Here is a 9461-nt window from a genome sequence, read left to right on the forward strand (position 1 = left end):
AAGAATTGTCCTCTGATCTGTGTCACACCTACAAACAACACAAGTTTAACGTTGAAATGCAAACTTAAAGAAAACATCACAGGACTGAGCAGGTTTTTTTCTTCTAAGGTAGATCTCAACTGAAGATGCTAAATATCTTCATAATCACATCTACGGTGGCTTCAAAGAAGATGCATCATAATTTACGACATGCTGTTCATTATATATACATGATATTTCTGTACATAGTGGAAGATATTAAACCATCACGTGAGCTTCAAAATGCTGAGATGAGAAAGTGTGTTGGCATGACGTTTCTAAACTGATTACAGAAAAAGATGAGCGATGCACTACTCGGTGTTCAATCAAAATGCCCCCTGGCTGTGTTGAGTGGAGCTAAACATTCACTTAGATGTTCTCAGATATGCTGGGGGAGGGGTGTATATTGCAATAAAAGCTGCAGCGTAATGATTGAAATCAAAACTTGTGGGCAAGAGATCGGAGACGTGAGCGATTGCGTGTAGTTTAGGATCAAATAAAGCCAGTTTCTTAAAGAACAGTGGAGCCCTCCGGGACTTCTGGCCTTTTGAGCAACAAAAGAAAAGGTTAAAATCACATTTTAGGAAGCCACCACGCAAACTTGCCCCTTGACATATGTCCCATATTGTGCACCATTTCATTGTGACTGGTAACACTAGTATGAAATAGGGCTCTACATGTGGAGGTAGTGTTTTGCACTCTTGTCTCACAGCAAGTATTTCCCCAGTTTGAGTTCAGTTTTGGCCTTTTAAGTGTGGAGATTGTGTGCTCTTTTTGTGCATTCTCGGGTTTTTCTTCCAGCTTTCATCCACGATTCAACAGCATGTAGTTCAACGGGAGGTCTTACCAACAGGTGATCGGCTCAAGACCCTGGCGCTAAATTGGATAAAGCAGCATGGTGTGAGGTTCGTTTCCACTTTAGACGTCGGCGCCATATAATAGTTAGGTAATATCACACTTGATATCGTGCTGTTGCGCTGGATATCATCACAGCTGACAGGATAGGAGCTCAGAGGATAATTACAGCTGCGTTAATATTCAGTGCAACAGCGCTCCCTCTTGTGTGATATTGCTTTTCTACAAGTTACACTCACTCCATTTATTGGTTGATAGAATTAAAAATAACTATGATTCATTCCCCTTTTTGTCTAGTATCCACCAACACAAACAGTGCCGCCGCTAAACCACAAACCGCTCACTGCTGAACCATGCAAATTGGCTTTCTGCACATCTCTTTGTTTCTGTATCTCTGTGTTTCGTTGCCCACACAGTTGGGTTTTAAATTAATTGCCGTTATACTGAATATTCACACTCATCGAATTCCGTTCGTCCAATCAGATTCTCATGTGCAAAATAATTTTGATTTGACATGATGTGATAACAGTTTAACGATTGCATACAGGAAGAGGTTTAGATATCATGAATATCATCTGGTGTGTGAAAAGCTGAGTTTATTATTTGTCGTTCCAGTTTGGCCGTGCCAGGTTTTAATGACATCATAGTCTCAGTGTTAACTGAGGATAACGTCGATAGTTCCTCCCTCAGCAGTAAACTGTTACCATTTTTACACCGAATGAAAAGCCTTCACAGGAGAGAAAGATCCCAGCAGCACAACCGGACTGCACAATAATATCGATTTTCACAACTGCATGCCTGCGTGTGGGCAGCGGATGTTCGATCTGAGCAAAAAGGAAATAAAGCTAATGATGATGTGTGAAATGAACTTGTGCTACTGTGCCGTAGCCTCGGTGCTTGAGGCAGTTACATAATCTTTCGTGAATTGATTGAAGGCAAAAAATAAACCTTGTAGTTATGAATCCTTCCTACGAGTGGTGCACTTTCACTTTGTTTCCTCTGCTGTGGAGGTCAAAGGAGGAGAACGCTTTCACCAATCCCTCAAGTAAAGTAAGGGAGTTTGAAGCTTTGACACCATCGCTTTACTTTCTATTTCTCACCTTATAAGTCCCCGGTTTTACTTTGCATTTGAGCCAGGATTAACAACTCAGAGCAGTTGTATCAAAACAGATTGATAACCTTTAATGTGTAGATCTCCTAAGAAGTGGTTTTAGTCTGGTCTCTATCACTACCACCGACTGGGATTAAAGGCTTCGAGCTGACGGGGGATTGTTTTCATTTTCCTTCACTTTATGTCTTTAATCACTTCAGTCTGTCAGAATGATTCAGGTCACTCCTGATTTCGTCGGTTTTTCCTGTGAAGGTGATTGACACAGTTTGTTCTGCTGTTAACAAACGTCTGCTTGAGGCCACACAAGCTGTCTCGCACCTCTTGTCTGAGTCCTGCTTGTTGTAACGGAGAGTGAGAGCAGAGGTGCTGCCCGTAGTCCTTCGGTCAACGTTTCATGTGAGATTGTTTTTTGGGGATTCACACTGACAAGTAAACCTCCAGTATTATCCGGTCATGTTACTTCCATCAACAATATCCACTTTGTCCCGTGCAGAACCATAACGAGCTGAAGCATATCCTTGTACAGGAAGGCCAAGCACACTGGTTGTCAATTCAGAACGTAACGTGGCTAACACAGAGAGACGGAAGACCACCCACACACACATTTACACTCTCAGTCGATTTGTGGTCACGGATTAAACTAATGCGCGTCTTCGGGCTTTGGGGGGAGGGAGAGCCCGAAAGGTCCTCACTGAAAAGTCACTATGGTGTCAGATCTCCATAAAAAAAGAAAAAAAGAGACTTTTGAGTGGTTATAGACAATGCCAGGTTTGAGGGAAAATGCAAATGAGGTCACCTCAGGCGAGTCCCATAAAGCCTATAACTTGTAAATTCATGATGACCAGTTGTTTACAACAATGTAAAGACAATTAAACATGTTTAACGTGCATGTTTAATTCCTGTAATTCATGTAAAGGTCCAAACACTGTCTGAACTCAAGGCCATTGCACTGTGCACCTTCACTCAAACTGCAACCCATTTACACGTCTACACCTGTAGGTGAAATGTCTAGGAGGATACATTGTTTTCCTTCCACACGAGGATGAAGTTGGGGGGTGTAAACCCATCCCGAACACGAAGGATCCGGTCAACGTAGTAGAAGTTGTGCCGTGGCGAAATTAAACAGCTTTTACGGTCAGTGGGCGTTCCTTTGTCCCCTCCACTGTTTACCTCACCAATTACTGCAAAGGTAAACATAGAATAACTTAGCCAATTACATTTTTCTATCAGTGATTTAGTGAGAAAAACACCTTTTATGGCCAAGAGGAATCGTCCACGCCAGTAAAGACAGTTTGGTTTTTGTAGAGCTCGTTGTTGAAAATGAATACGCCTGCTTCAGTCCTCCCAGTGAACTTCTGTCTCATTAAGCTTTACTTGAATGTCGACTCCCTAATAATAACCTGATACATCTCACAATAAAAGACAGCATTGTTTATAGCCTGCAGGATTCATGGACAATTAGAAATATTTCTGAAGTGGTATTTTGAATGAGACTGAAAGTCTTTTCTTGTCGCTTTCAAAGGTCCTAATCATTACACCTGTGGTTTTATGCTATTGCTTATTGTGTAATTAGCGTTTGTCTGAACAACAATTACATGATAGTATATTCTGAAAATATGTATTTTAATTGATTAACCTTTTTTTTTTTTATGTATGGGCGGCTAAACTTTCCTTTTTCTGCACCAAAGGTTCCAGCCAATTTATATGTAGATCCTGGATTTTTTTATTTTTTATTTTTTTGCCATCACTCTCTATATGACAAACTGCGTATCTGCAGGGATTTTCCTTCAGCAGTTACAGAGTCGTGTTGGCTGCAGTTCTGAGAGAAGACGGCACCGCTCGGGACAGGAAAGCCACACACAAACACGGAAATGCAGCAATCCATATCACCAAACATCGACTTGTTGTTACAAAAGTATGCAAAATACCATCTCAGAACTCGGTACACATTACTTTTACTGAAACAGATAGTTTCCCCCAGCAAAAGACGGTGTTACTTCTCTTCGCTGAAAAGAAGGAAAAAGAGGCTTCAATTTGCATCAGCTGTCCTCTGATGTATTTTAACTCATCACAGGGTAAACAACCTCAGAGGGTGTAAATAACATCAAAGCAGCCATCCATCACTCTCGTACAGGGCTCAGGCCACTGATTATGCAATAGTGTTGTCAATATTTTCTTGGCACACTTTGGGCTCCTCAGTACCATCTTAACATTATTTCAACACCACTGCCTACATGAGGCCTATTTCTGACATTGTACATCATCTGAAGGGCGTCTTCTGCAGGAAAATGCTCAGAAAGCAAAAGTTCAATCTCACACCAAGAGTGGCAATTCTGCTGCAATGTTGGGAGGAACATCCATCCATCCAACTTCTGTTCCACTTAGGCTGTGATTCCAATGGGCTCGGGGGTCTACTAATGGTATATTGATTTATGATGGGTGTTTTTCCAGGTAGGTTTTCCTGTTACCCCTGCAATGTCTGTATTTGTCTGTAACCCTTAATACAATAGCACATCATTGAGATGTGGTAGAACAGCAGTTTCACATAATTAATCTGCAGCAACCGTGTGAGGATGTCACGTCAAAATGGAGCAAAATCTCTGAGGAAAGTTTCCAGCACCTTAATAAATCAGTGCCCAGGGCAGTAAAGACAGTCACAGAGGCTTAAAGGTGTTCAACCTAGAACTAGCTGATTGTACATAATGTTGTGGCTGGCAAGGAGAGTAGATTAAATAAGGCTTCTTCTTCTTTTAGCCCGCCTGCCTTCTCCAGTTAATTTTTGTAGGCTCCCTAATAACAACAAATAAACAAAATGTACTTACCACAACAATTCTCTTATACTAAGAACTGCAAACTCAGTATTAAATTCCCCCTTTAGTGTCCGTTGTTCTTAATTACTATGTGTGGGCCCGGGTTAGTAATCTCTGTTAAAAACAGCTCTGTTTAAATATTCTGGGCTCATTTACACTTATTCAATTGGTGCGCTATAATTACATTAATCAGTCAGTGTCTGCATGTGTGCTTGTTAGCACACACACGCACGCACGCACGCACGCACGCACGCACGCACGCACGCACACACACACACACACAGAGTAGTCAGCAGTCAGGAGTCAGCAGTCACATCTCCATGTATATGTATGTGGGTTGCATTCTGAGTACCTAGTGAGTCATTGGATTTTGCAGATCAATGGCTGCCGGTCGATGAATGGCTGAGTGCTTTGCAACGGCCACCCAGTTCAAGATCTCCCCCCACCTAGGAAACAAGGTCTCTCACACACACACACAGAATGTTTTATTTTTTTTTGCATTTCCTTCACTTTCCATTTTCAAAACATCCTTTTCACTCACGACACACACACACACACACACACACACACACACACACACACACACACACACACACACACACACACACACACACACACACACACACACACACACACACACACTGGATAAGCTGATGAATCCGGTTCATGGTGAGGCTCTGGATCAGGGAGGCTGTCTCACGACAGTGTCAGGCAGACTAACGAAGACAACAGAGACCAAAAAGACAAAAAAGAGAAAAGAGGATTTGGGGGGAAATGAGAGGCTCGAACCAGATAAAAGCTGACGAGAGTGAGGAGAAAAAAGGAAAACCTTCAGAACAAAAGAGAAAATAAGATGCCTAATTTCTTTTTCTTTTTTTTTAATGTACTGAGAAGGATTGGGAGCGCTGTCTGCAGAAGCAAATGAGCTGTGTCTTTAACTGTGAGGGCCCATGTTCTGGTCAGAGGAGTAAAATGAAGATTGTGACTTTGACTGTACTTGTCGGTTCATTGTACTGTCAAAAATGTGTGCGCACACATTTCAGTTCGAGTGCGAGTGCCATTGGCCTCAACGGTTGAGAACCACATCCATCCAACACTGAAATAACACCCTGCAAAAACAGGAAAATCAACAGTACCCTCCAAACATTCACCTCTGTATGATCGAGGACACACATGACTGCGTGCATCAATATATCATGGGGCACTAAGAGGGAGCAACTATAAATCCTAATTTATGGATGAGTGAACTTAACCCAGTTCAAAAATTGATGTGAACTGGAAAGTAAAAAAATAAATAAAAAAAAGCCATCTCAAAATATGATTTCCATGTTTCATTTTATCACCCAATATTTTGATTTGATTGGAAAAAAGAAGCGCCACATAAAAAAAATAAAAAATCTTTTGGCAAGCCTTCAGAGGCATCTCACTGTTTATGGTTAATATTTATGACAAGCCAACAGCTGCATCAGTAGGACACATATGAAAACCTTCAAATTTCACTGTACTGATCATGGTAGTTAGACATGCCATTATGACCCCAAAAAAACAAAACAATTTTGTATTCACTATTAGACCTGAATAAGATTTTTAAAGGTTGTTGTCCTTTCTGGCCTTTCATGTCACCTTAGTTTAACATCAAAAGTAGAAGAGATTTCATTTTTTCACCAGTCTTATCCATGGACTTCTGAGAGGAAATCAGCAAAAATAAGTCATGAGCTGCAGACCTGAGTGTATGCATTAGTTTATTGACCTCCACTTCAGGTGAAGCCTTGCAGATCCATATGCTTAGAGAGCAAATGTTTAAGTATTCAGGCACTTGATTCTGCTCCTGTGTTGGAAAATATACATTTGTAGCTTAACACTCTTAACGATGGGGAAAAAGATCTGTGGCTTTGCATGTATATTTTAAATCTGGCATTCAGTCACCAAACTCAAAAAGACCCCAGCCTTGATGCAGCATTGATCTATGAAATCAGCCCTTGAGATGACTGCTGCTTGACCTTACCGTGAGTGATTGATGAGAACATTGAGGAAGTACATTTTGGTATAGTTTGTTTACCTGTCTGTGTGTCAGGCCACACGAGTGTAAGTGAGTGGATGAGAGGATGAGTTTGTGTTTGTGTGAACCAGATATTCCTGTGAATGTTCGATTGTGTGAATGTGGGTGTCTCTCCTCCTCTCTCTGTCTGTGTGTATGACAGCCGCAGGAATGTGTACTTTAGTTCCAGTCCGATGCATTCGACCAAGGCTGAGATAGTGTGCTGTGTGTACTTGTGTGCTGTTTGTCACAGAAATAGAAGGAGAGGCCATGAATATGTCCACCAAGATCAAGGTGGATCAAGGTTAACGTGTGTGGGTGTTTCTGTTACGTCTTCAGGACCAGAATAACCACATTTTACGTGTGTGTGTGTGTGTGTGTGTGTGTGTGTGTGTGTGTTACTGACATTGCGAGAGCCTGTATCAGTCACAGAATGAGGATGAGTCTGTTTAATCACGTTGAAAGGGCAACGCTTTAATAACAGTTTGGTAAAATAGGTTTGCTAAATAGTAATTATATAGTGGTGACATGTTAACCTGATGGCACACTGATCCATGGGGGTATACGACACAGCGGGTTCCTGGAAAAACAGTGTTTTGTGTTCAGATGACATGCTTTAAAGTTAAACAAAGGTAAGGTATTAGATTAGAGTTAAAAAAAAAAATTGCTGTGTTAAAGCAAATCTTCAATAGATGGATTTATTAGCAGATGCGATGTGACTGAAATGCACGTGTGTATGATTTCTTTTGTGTTTTCACTGCTTAATACTATGAGTTCAGGACAGTGCGACAACCTCTGTAGAACGACAAACATATCCAGTTAATTAGAAATAGTGAGGCGCAAAGAGTCTCCAGTCACTTAGTCACCAAATCCCCTAAAAATTGGGATTTTTCGTAGTATGTTTATTTTATTTTTGGCTTTATTGACTGTAAAGTGGCCTGGAATTCAAAATAATTGCAGGCTTCTCATCTAAAATCCTGCCATGCTTTAACAATGAACAAACTACCTTCGGCTGCAGAGAACACTTATCACAGCTTTGTCACAGAGGTTTAGCACGGCCTGATGACACGCACCATTCAGGTGATTGTAATCTTTACCTTAACCACTAGATGACAGTACATCTTGCACGCTGGATCTTTAATCAATTAATTCAAGTGCCTTGACTCCATTTGAACATCACCTGAATGATCACACCACATCTGCAGCTACACACTGCATAGACAAGTATGGTGTGTGTGTGTGTGTGTGTGTGTGTGTGTGTGTGTGTGTGTGTGTGTGTGTGTGTGTGTGTGTGTGTGTGTGTGTGTGTGTGTGTGTGTGTGTGTGTGTGTGTGTTGTGTACCAGAGGTTTCAGTCCAGTGCTCACACCTAAACCCTTCACCTGACCGTTAAGCTGTGTGTATTACAGAGTCATGGACGTTTCAGTCCATCGCACATGTTAGGGCTCACAGTCAGAACATCAAGAGAGTGTGTCACAGACACCATGCAACGTAAGGTCACGAGACAGCAACTGTGTGTGTGTGTGTGTGTGTGTGTGTGTGTGTGTGTGTGTGTGTGTGTGTGTGTGTGTGTGTGTGTGTGTGTGTGTGTGTGTGTGTGTGTGTACATGCTTGTCACGGGCACATAGCAGGATCTAGTTCATCGCTCTTGCTGACGTGTACAAGCATCAAGGTAGAATGGTTTTTTGGCGTTTGTGTGTGTGTGTGTGTGTGTGTGTGTGTGTGTGTGTGTGTGTGTGTGTGTGTGTGTGTGTGTGTGTGTGTGTGTGTGCGTGCGTGTGTGTGTGTGTGTGTGTGTGTGTGTGTAAGCGTGCATGTGCTTCTGGAGGAACAACCTTCACAGGAACAAGTGTAAGAAAAGTTGTCATTTCCCCCTGCTGCTCCACCTGCCGTTGTTTCCCTTCTAAATCATAAAGTGTTACACATGTATATGAAACCAGGTGATTTTCAAGACGCATCAGTTTGGTTTGAAAAAAAACAAACCCCACTGTGTGTGTTTTTTTTAATTGGTGCTGTACAAATGTGGGTGAGGTGAGACTGGACTACATTCCAACCCACCATGATTTAAGTAAACAGGTTTCACACCATGCCCACCTACAACTGTGCTGATTAAATATTTAAATTTGCAACCAGCTGATCTAATATTTATTCTTTGCCCGGGGCTGTGAGATACTCACATTAGTTGAGTGATCTCCTCGGCTTACCGAGAGATCACAGGTTTATTCCTGGATAAACTCATGTAATCTTCATCTTTTAGGCTCACTCATGTTTCCTCGCACACGAACGACCAAACTACATCTTCTATTTTAGTTTATGTTTTTTTTTTAATCTAATCGGATTTTTTTTCTTTCATTTTTGTTTTACAAGATTGAGTATTTTTTTTTTTGAATTCTGGTGATAACTTTAAACATGAAAAAAAAAAAAATCCTCAAATGCTTCATTAAACATTAAACGTGTGGAAAATATATTTAAGGACAATAAAGTCGAGAGGACCACAGTAATGAGCCACGCTTAAACAATTTTATAATCCATAATGAATTATCATTTGACTCTTTAAATATTTCATATATTTGAACTTTGACTCTTCAAATCTTATGCTTCATTTTGTATTCCATACTTTAACATTACAG

This window comes from Lipophrys pholis (assembly GCF_963383615.2).
Source record: "Lipophrys pholis genome assembly, chromosome: 13".
Taxonomy (NCBI): Eukaryota; Metazoa; Chordata; class Actinopteri; order Blenniiformes; family Blenniidae; genus Lipophrys; species Lipophrys pholis.